This window comes from Megalopta genalis, chromosome 10 (genome assembly GCF_051020955.1).
Source record: "Megalopta genalis isolate 19385.01 chromosome 10, iyMegGena1_principal, whole genome shotgun sequence".
NCBI lineage: Eukaryota > Metazoa > Arthropoda > Insecta > Hymenoptera > Halictidae > Megalopta > Megalopta genalis.
Window position 1 is genome coordinate 67,501 of NC_135022.1, and position 8,731 is coordinate 76,231.

Below are 8,731 nucleotides of genomic sequence, written 5' to 3' on the forward strand. Positions count from 1 at the left end.
GGTGGATAGCAAATACACATTATATATATGAGAGAATAAAAGGGAAAAATTACCCTGAACGGTGGATCACTTGGCTCGTGGGTCGATGAAGAACGCAGCTAATTGCGCGTCAACGTGTGAACTGCAGGACACATGAACATCGACATTTCGAACGCACATTGCGGTCCACGGATACAATTCCTGGACCACGCCTGGCTGAGGGTCGTTTACGTACTTATAAACTGCTTGCGTTGATGGCACTTGTTGCCTATATACGTACGAGCGAATGATGGGCGCTTCGTCGGCGTTTGTCGCGGTCCTATGAATATTGAGAAATTTTACGTACGTCTAACAGTCTTCGAGAGAGATGGAAATCGTGTTCGAACTAGCGTGAGTGTGGAAGGCGGTGTCGTGTGTCGTATATGTTTTATATACGTCCGCCCGTCTGAAACACCGCTTCGAAGCGGTGACAAAATCTTTTTCGGGACGATTCGTATCCGTAGAACTATCGAGATTTCACTGGTACATTTTCAACGCGCTCCCGACGTCGCCTGAAATGAAACGAGATGGGTTTAACCCACGAAAGCGTACTACACGAGTCTGTCCTATGTGAAGACTGTGTACAGAGATCGAACGAACGCATGAAAGAAATTGAACGAAAGAACACATAACCCGCAAAAATATAGAGTAGAATTGTGACCGTTGCTTCGAATTTGAATTTATATGTATATATATATCATAGCCCCAGGGAGTGGAACCTATGAGTGTGGAAGGATGTCTCTTACCGTTATGTTGCCAGAGGAAAAAAAGTCTCTCTCTTCGTACGACACATTTGTGTACGAATTGTATCGATGGCTATATAGATCCGATGTTGCACATATTCTGAGTAAAGAACACCCCACCCGGGTTACCGTCCTAAAACTCTTCTATTGGTGTGGCTATGATGTGTGTGTCAACGCAATCGCGAGTCTGGTTCTACGGGAAAACCGTTTGTCGGTCGCCCCATATATCTTTTTGTTCTCTTCAAATGATCGAATAGCGAAACCGCACGAGATCAATCGGTCGTCTAGTCCCCGAAAGTACTTTTCGGACGGACGTTAAAGTTATACCGATTGTAATCGTCTTGCGAGTGTTTCGAAGATCTATATTTGGAGAGGATATCGAATTTTATAAAAGATATATTGGTGAGGCGCGATAAACGGTTTTTTTTTTGCTTTAAGGGTTTTTTGTGTTTTTTTTATTTTTTTTTTTTTTTTGTGTTGCTCTGTACACGTTTCGCAAAATGCTTTCGGGGGGGGAAGCTCTGAAAAAATTTTTTTTCACGTTCCGACGACCTCAGAGTAGGCGAGATTACCCGCTGAATTTAAGCATATTACTAAGCGGAGGAAAAGAAACTAACCAGGATTTCCTTAGTAGCGGCGAGCGAACAGGAATTAGCCCAGCACTGAATCCCGCGGAGTTCCGCCGTTGGGAAATGTAGTGTTCAGGAGGGTCAATTTATCCCGTAACGTCGCAACCGCGTCCAAGTCCATCTTGAATGGGGCCATTTATCCATAGAGGGTGCCAGGCCCGTAGCGACCGGTACGCGTTTCGGGAGGACCTCTCCTTAGAGTCGGGTTGCTTGAGAGTGCAGCCCTAAGTGGGTGGTAAACTCCATCTAAGGCTAAATATGACCACGAGACCGATAGCGAACAAGTACCGTGAGGGAAAGTTGAAAAGAACTTTGAAGAGAGAGTTCAAAAGTACGTGAAACCGTTCAGGGGTAAACCTGAGAAACCCAAAAGATCGAATGGGGAGATTCATCGATAACGAGGCTCGGCTTCCGTTGGCGTGCGATACCCCGAATGGTTCCCTTCGTGGATGCCAATGCGAGGGCACACCGTCTTCGGCAAATGTTCCGGCAACGTAGTCGTGCACTTCTCCCCTTGTAGAACGTCGCGACCCGTTGCGTGTCGGTCTACGGCACGAGTTGTTGACTGTCGGCGTCGTCTTCGCGCGTACACGACAGACGCTCGATCGCCCGGCCGGCTGCGTGACGGTACACTATTTTACGGTATTGGGCCGCAACTTGCTCCATTTTCGAATGTATTTGCGTTCAGGCCCGCCGCAAGCTCGGTTAGTAAATTACCCGGATGGTACGGACCTGGTGCCGGCTCCGGGCCTAGCCAGCTGTTGGCAGGCGGTGTCCTCGAACTGGCCAACCTTTTTTGAACAACATTACCGGTCAGCGACGCTACTGCTTTGGGTACTTTCAGGACCCGTCTTGAAACACGGACCAAGGAGTCTAACATGTGCGCGAGTCATTGGGACTCGATTAAACCTAAAGGCATAATGAAAGTGAAAGTTGACCTTTGCGTCGACCGAGGGAGGATGGGCCGCGTCACGATGCGGCCTCGCACTCCCGGGGCGTCTCGTTGTCATAGCGAGAAGAGGCGCACCCAGAGCGTACACGTTGGGACCCGAAAGATGGTGAACTATGCCTGGTCAGGACGAAGTCAGGGGAAACCCTGATGGAGGTCCGTAGCGATTCTGACGTGCAAATCGATCGTCGGAACTGGGTATAGGGGCGAAAGACTAATCGAACCATCTAGTAGCTGGTTCCCTCCGAAGTTTCCCTCAGGATAGCTGGCACTCGCTCGTTCTTTTCAATGGACGTTTGCGAGTCTCATCTGGTAAAGCGAATGATTAGAGGCCTTGGGGCCGAAACGACCTCAACCTATTCTCAAACTTTAAATGGGTGAGAACTTTGGCTTGCTTGAATTATGAAGCCAAGAGAGAAAATTTTTTTTTTATTATATTATTATTATTACGATGGCATTATATAGAGAGATAAAAATGTGGATCAGAGTGCCAAGTGGGCCATTTTTGGTAAGCAGAACTGGCGCTGTGGGATGAACCAAACGTAGAGTTAAGGCGCCTAAGTCGACGCTTATGGGATACCATGAAAGGCGTTGGTTGCTTAAGACAGCAGGACGGTGGCCATGGAAGTCGGAATCCGCTAAGGAGTGTGTAACAACTCACCTGCCGAAGCAACTAGCCCTGAAAATGGATGGCGCTGAAGCGTCGCGCCTATACTCCACCGTCAGTGGTATGTGTGAAGCGGGGCAATTTATTGTCCTCTATGAAGCTCTGACGAGTAGGAGGGTCGCGACGGTGTGCGCAGAAGGGTCTGGGCGTGAGCCTGCCTGGAGCCGCCGTCGGCGCAGATCTTGGTGGTAGTAGCAAATACTCCAGCGAGGCCCTGGAGGACTGACGTGGAGAAGGGTTTCGTGTGAACAGCCGTTGCACACGAGTCAGTCGATCCTAAGCCCTAAGAGAAATCCTATGTAGATGAGGTGTCCTAAGACGTTAAACACTTGTAAAAAAAACGCAGCTATTTTATTATTTTTTTTATTATTATATAAATCGCAGCATATTTTGTTATTATATACATGCACAAAAAACACCCATTGGGCGAAAGGGAATCCGGTTTCTATTCCGGAACCCGGCAGCGGAACCGCATACCATTCGGGCCCTCGTAAGAGTGTTCGTCGGGGTAACCCAAAATGACCTGGAGACGCCGTCGGGAGATCCGGGGAGAGTTTTCTTTTCTGTATAAGCGTTCGAGTTCCCTGGAAACCTCTAGCAGGGAGATAGGGTTTGGAACGCGAAGAGCACCGCAGTTGCGGCGGTGTCCGGATCATCCCCTCGGACCTTGAAAATCCAGGAGAGGGCCACGTGGAGGTGTCGCGCCGGTTCGTACCCATATCCGCAGCAGGTCTCCAAGGTAAAGAGCCTCTAGTCGATAGATTAATGTAGGTAAGGGAAGTCGGCAAATTGGATCCGTAACTTCGGGATAAGGATTGGCTCTGAGGAGCGGGGCGTGTCGGGCTTGGTCGGGAAGCGGGTCTGGCTGACGTGCCGGGCCTGGGCGAGGTGAACGGCTCTCGTGGCTGGGATCCGAGCTCGGTCCCGTGCCTTGGCCTCCCGCGGATCTTCCTTGCTGCGAGGCTTCCGTGGCGTTTCCCATCGGTGCGGTCGTCCTCTTCGGCCGCCATTCAACGCTCAGCTCAGAACTGGCACGGACTAGGGGAATCCGACTGTCTAATTAAAACAAAGCATTGCGATGGCCCCCACGGGTGTTGACGCAATGTGATTTCTGCCCAGTGCTCTGAATGTCAACGTGAAGAAATTCAAAAAAGCGCGGGTAAACGGCGGGAGTAACTATGAAATGCCTCGTCATCTAATTAGTGACGCGCATGAATGGATTAACGAGATTCCCATCTGTCCCTATCTATCTCCACACAGCGTGGCCACGGGTCGGTGTCTTTGACCGAATGGCCCATATGTGGCAAGCCCTACGGGGTTGGTTACCCGTATGCACTTTGTATGTATACTCGTACTCACTGAGCAATCGACTCTTCTGTCCGAGCGATGGAAAAATTTTTTAAACTGCATCTGTAAGATTTGGAAGCAAATCGTACCAATTGAAAACTGTGGCTAAAATGAATAGCCCAGTGGAGAGAGAAAACTATCAAAAAACTGATTTTTTAAATCAAGAGGTGTCAGAAATCGAAATGCCTAGCGCGAGCGGAAGAACACGCTTTCTCGCCAGTCCAGCATGTGTCCTGTCCGTTCTTCCTCGGCTTGCCGATTTTGCCCAGATCAGAGGTTTCGTGCTTCCGGCGGTCAGAAGATCAGCGTGAGCGTACGCGCTTCCACGACTATGGCATCACCCATGTCCTATTACTAGGACTATAACTATGACTATGGCTATTCAAACGGACATGACAACGGAACGAACGGGAAAGGACGAAGGCGGGCAGTTAACTTTAATATCAATAATGCCTAAAAAACAATACAAAGCTAGAGCCTCGGACACAGGGACTCCCGTCCCTGGGGTCCCTGTGGCGGAATTAACCGCTATGGACAGGAGGGACATTGGCAACGACCTAGGCAATATAAAAGGACTAGACTCTTCTAAACAATTGGACGGAATCGGTCTTCGCGCCGTCCGCGTCCACCTCGTAAGGTGCGACGTTACGAATTTAGGGAAAAATAGGAAAAACAACCCCCGCGTCCCCCCAACCCCAACGCGAAACCGCGACCCCGCGACCGCGAATGTAGCCACGGGAATCAGGATACTACAGCTGAACATGCGACATTCGGCTGTAGTAACGGGCGAAGTTAGGGAGTTAATAGCGCAAAAGCGACTGGACGTCCTGCTCTTGCAGGAGCCACACGCCAGTAAGCAAGGCGCAGGTTATAGGGTAAGCGGATTAGGGACCGAAGTGAGGGTGGCGGCGGTGAAAACCCACTCCCCGTGGGCCGCTGTCGCCATCCCCAACCCTCACTTTGAGGTCACGTTCATCTCTCAACTCAGTAACCCGCACTGCGCATGCGCGGAAGTGCTGACCCCCGGCTTCTCCTTCTACGCGGTATCTCATTATTTTCAATACCAAGACGAGATAGAGAAGCACCTCAAGCACTTGGAAACGGTTCTCCTGGCATTGAGGGGGAAGAGAGTTATAATTTCTGTCGACGCGAACGCGCAATCCTCGCTCTGGAGCCCAAATAGCACAGACGAGAAGGGAGCGCAGTTAGAAAGATTAGTTTCCGCGTTTAGATTAACTGTAGTTAACGACGCTAGTCAACCACCCACCTTCTGGACGCCAAAAGGATCGTCATACATCGACGTTACCTTGGCATCCCCCTCCATGACGCCCTATATTAAGGAATGGAGGATAAGAAGCGAATGGACGACTAGCGATCATAACGCCATCGACATCCGGCTGCGGGTACCTAGGGCCGCGACGGGAAATCAGGGAGCAACGAACTCTCGGTTCGACACTCGTCGAGCGGATTGGGAGCGGTTCTCGGAGGCCCTGTCCGACCACTCACGGTCGAGGCTCGAAGTCCTGAGTTTGGAGTCGGTGGAAGATGTAAATAGGATGGCAGAGACGCTCACAGCCGTCATCACTGACGCCTGCACCGCGTCAATGCCTAAGAAGAGAAAATTTAGAAAGTCCAACCCGTGGTGGACCAAAGAGCTAACAAAGCTCAAAAAGGCCGTGTACAGGCAGAGGCGTGCCTTCCAGAAGACGATAGACGGACCCTCCCGCCTCCAAAAACTGCAGGAATACCGTACTTCGTTGCGGAACTACAGTAGGAAGGTGAAGAGGACGAAACGGGAAAGCTGGCAAAACTTCGTGACGTCGAACGGGAACACGGAGCCCTGGGGCATCGTATACAAGCTCCAGGCAAATAAACTCCGTGTAGAGAAAGTGATAAGCACACTCCGGCGCAACAATAAAAGTACAACCGGTGCTTTAGAAACCGCCAGCGAGCTTCTGGAAGCCCACGTCCCTGACGACCGACCTGAACTCGATTCGCCGACACAAAGGGTTCTCCGGGAAGAGGCGCGAATCGCCCCGAATACCGCCGACGCCTCGCCCTTTTCCTTGGTGGAGGTGGCCGGAGCAATTCGTTCCTTCGAAAATAAAAAGGTGCCAGGACCGGACCTCATCGAGGTACAGGTCCTGAAGGCCTCCGCGAAAACGATCCTCGGGGAACTCTCGCGACTATTCAATGGGTGCCTTCGATGGGGCGTCTTCCCCTCCGCCTGGAAGGTGGGCTCTCTGAGAATCCTCCTGAAAGGCGAAGGAAAGGACGAGAAGGACCCAAAATCCTACCGACCAATATGTCTCCTCTCCGTGATCGGGAAAACTTTCGAGAAGCTCCTTAAGAGCAGATTAGAGCAGACGGCGATGGCGACGGGACGCATCTCCAGCAGACAGTTCGGGTTTACGCGCGGAAAGTCGACTGAAGATGCAATTGTCGAGTTGCGCCGCATGGTCGATGACACCGAGCATCGGCATGTGATCGCACTACTTTTCGACATTTCCGGAGCCTTCGACAACGTCTGGTGGCCCCTAGTGTTAGGTAGTCTTAGGGATCGAGACTGCCCGCGCAACGTCTTCGAGGTAATCTCCAATTACTTCGAGGACCGCAAGGTCAGTCTCACGATAGGAACAGAAAGGATCTCCAAGCGCGTGACAAGAGGATGCCCGCAAGGTTCCGTCCTCGGCCCCGCGTGCTGGAACCTTATGTTCGACGGTCTCCTGAGGTTACTCGAAACCTCAGTTGAGAATAGGTTCTTAGCATACGCGGACGACCTCATCGTCCTCGTGGGGGGAAACAGCCGCAGAGACCTAGAGATCGAGGGTCAACGCGTTGTCGACCAGATCCTAGGTTGGTGCAGGACAGCTAAATTAGAGATATCCGATTCGAAATCGGAAGCAATTGTACTCCGGAATGGGTACGCAGACAGGGAAAAAATAGGCCGACGGGGAGGTTCGCGTCCCGATAGAAAAAGAAAAGCAGTCCGCGCATCGAAAGTAGATTTCCAGAAAAGACCGCCGGTCATTCGGATCGGAGCGAGGTCAATTAAATTCAAGAATACAGTTAGATACCTAGGCGTCCACTTAGATAGGGACATGGGTGTCCGATCCCATTGTCAATATATCAGCGACAAAACCGGGTCGCTTTTCGCGAAACTTGGCAGGTTGGCGAGACGAGGATGGGGGCTCGGTTTCAGAGCACTCTCGGCTGTGTACCGCGGGGTCTTCATCCCGGTAGCGACTTACGCCGCCGCCGGATGGGCCGGAGGGTGCACGGCAGGGGAGCTGGGAATACTCGGAGCCGCTCAACGGCGTGCTCTCATCGCGGTGACCGGTGCATACCGCCGGTCATCGTGGGATAGCATGTGTGTGGTGGCCGGTACCCCCCCTATCGGACTTGAGCTACAACAGGCCAAAGCCCTTTACCAGGTCAGGAAAAATATGGATGCCAGGATCGGTAACATCGTGGTCCCAGCGGGAACCAACGATGCGAAAATTAGGATCGTGGCTGAGGTGAAAAGGATGTGGCAATCCATGTGGGACTCCTCCCACAAAGGCCGCACAACTTTCACCTTCTTCAGCAGTATCGAGAGAAGGATGGCGGCCGGGTGGATGGTACCGAACCACTTCACCACACAAGTCCTCACTGGACATGGGAATTTCCGTTCGCGCCTCTTCGCGTACGGGGTTGCCGACAGCGAGGCGTGTGGGTGTGGTCACGGGTCGGACACGGTAGACCACTTCCTTCTCCGCTGCAAACACTTCAACCCGCAGAGAGAAGCTCTACGGGACATCACCCCTAGCGGAACCTGGAAATGGCCTGAAGCGGCACAACACTTCGTGTCGTCGGAAAAGGTCTTCCAGGTATTCGCATCCTTCTGCCGGGAAACCCTTTGGCTAAAGGGCTTCCGGTAGGAAAAATCCTGATTCCAACACCCATCCCGATTTCCTAGGTCTTCGTTTAGTGGACGCGAGGCGTCGTGTCACGAGTTCGCCTCCCCGTGGTTCCCCGTGGGCGCCAGCAGATAGATGGAAACTGAAATTCGCTGGCGGCTAAAGAACTCGTCCATTGTAAACGTCTCAATGGCACGTGCGGATTTTTCCTCGGCCCTTTCCCTTGAATGTGGGGCCGCTGGAAGTGGATGGAAATTTAGTTGTGTATGCCCGAATGGGCGAGGAAACATGTCTGCGTCACCTTCGCGGTGACCAGATTCACACTAAACTGTCCCTATCTACTGGCGGTGGCGGTCTGTGGCCACCCAGGGCGGGAGATAACCCCCGAACTAGCCCTCGCGTAGGAGGGTTGATCGGCCGAGTCGATGGGTGTATCGGCGATGAAGGCATTAGAGACCGTCAGTGCGTCGTACATGTAG

At 52.0% G+C, this 8,731-nt stretch overlaps 1 non-coding gene and 1 pseudogene across 1 annotated transcript; both read left to right on the plus strand.

Annotated features, from left to right (window-relative positions):
• Positions 1 to 50: 50 nt before the first annotated feature.
• Positions 51 to 205, plus strand: LOC143260235 (5.8S ribosomal RNA). The gene has a single exon (XR_013034360.1). It is a non-coding gene; the product is annotated as a 5.8S ribosomal RNA (ribosomal RNA).
• Positions 206 to 1,309: 1,104 nt separating this feature from the next.
• LOC143260207 (large subunit ribosomal RNA) lies at positions 1,310 to 4,279 on the plus strand (annotated as a pseudogene).
• Positions 4,280 to 8,731: the final 4,452 nt, after the last annotated feature.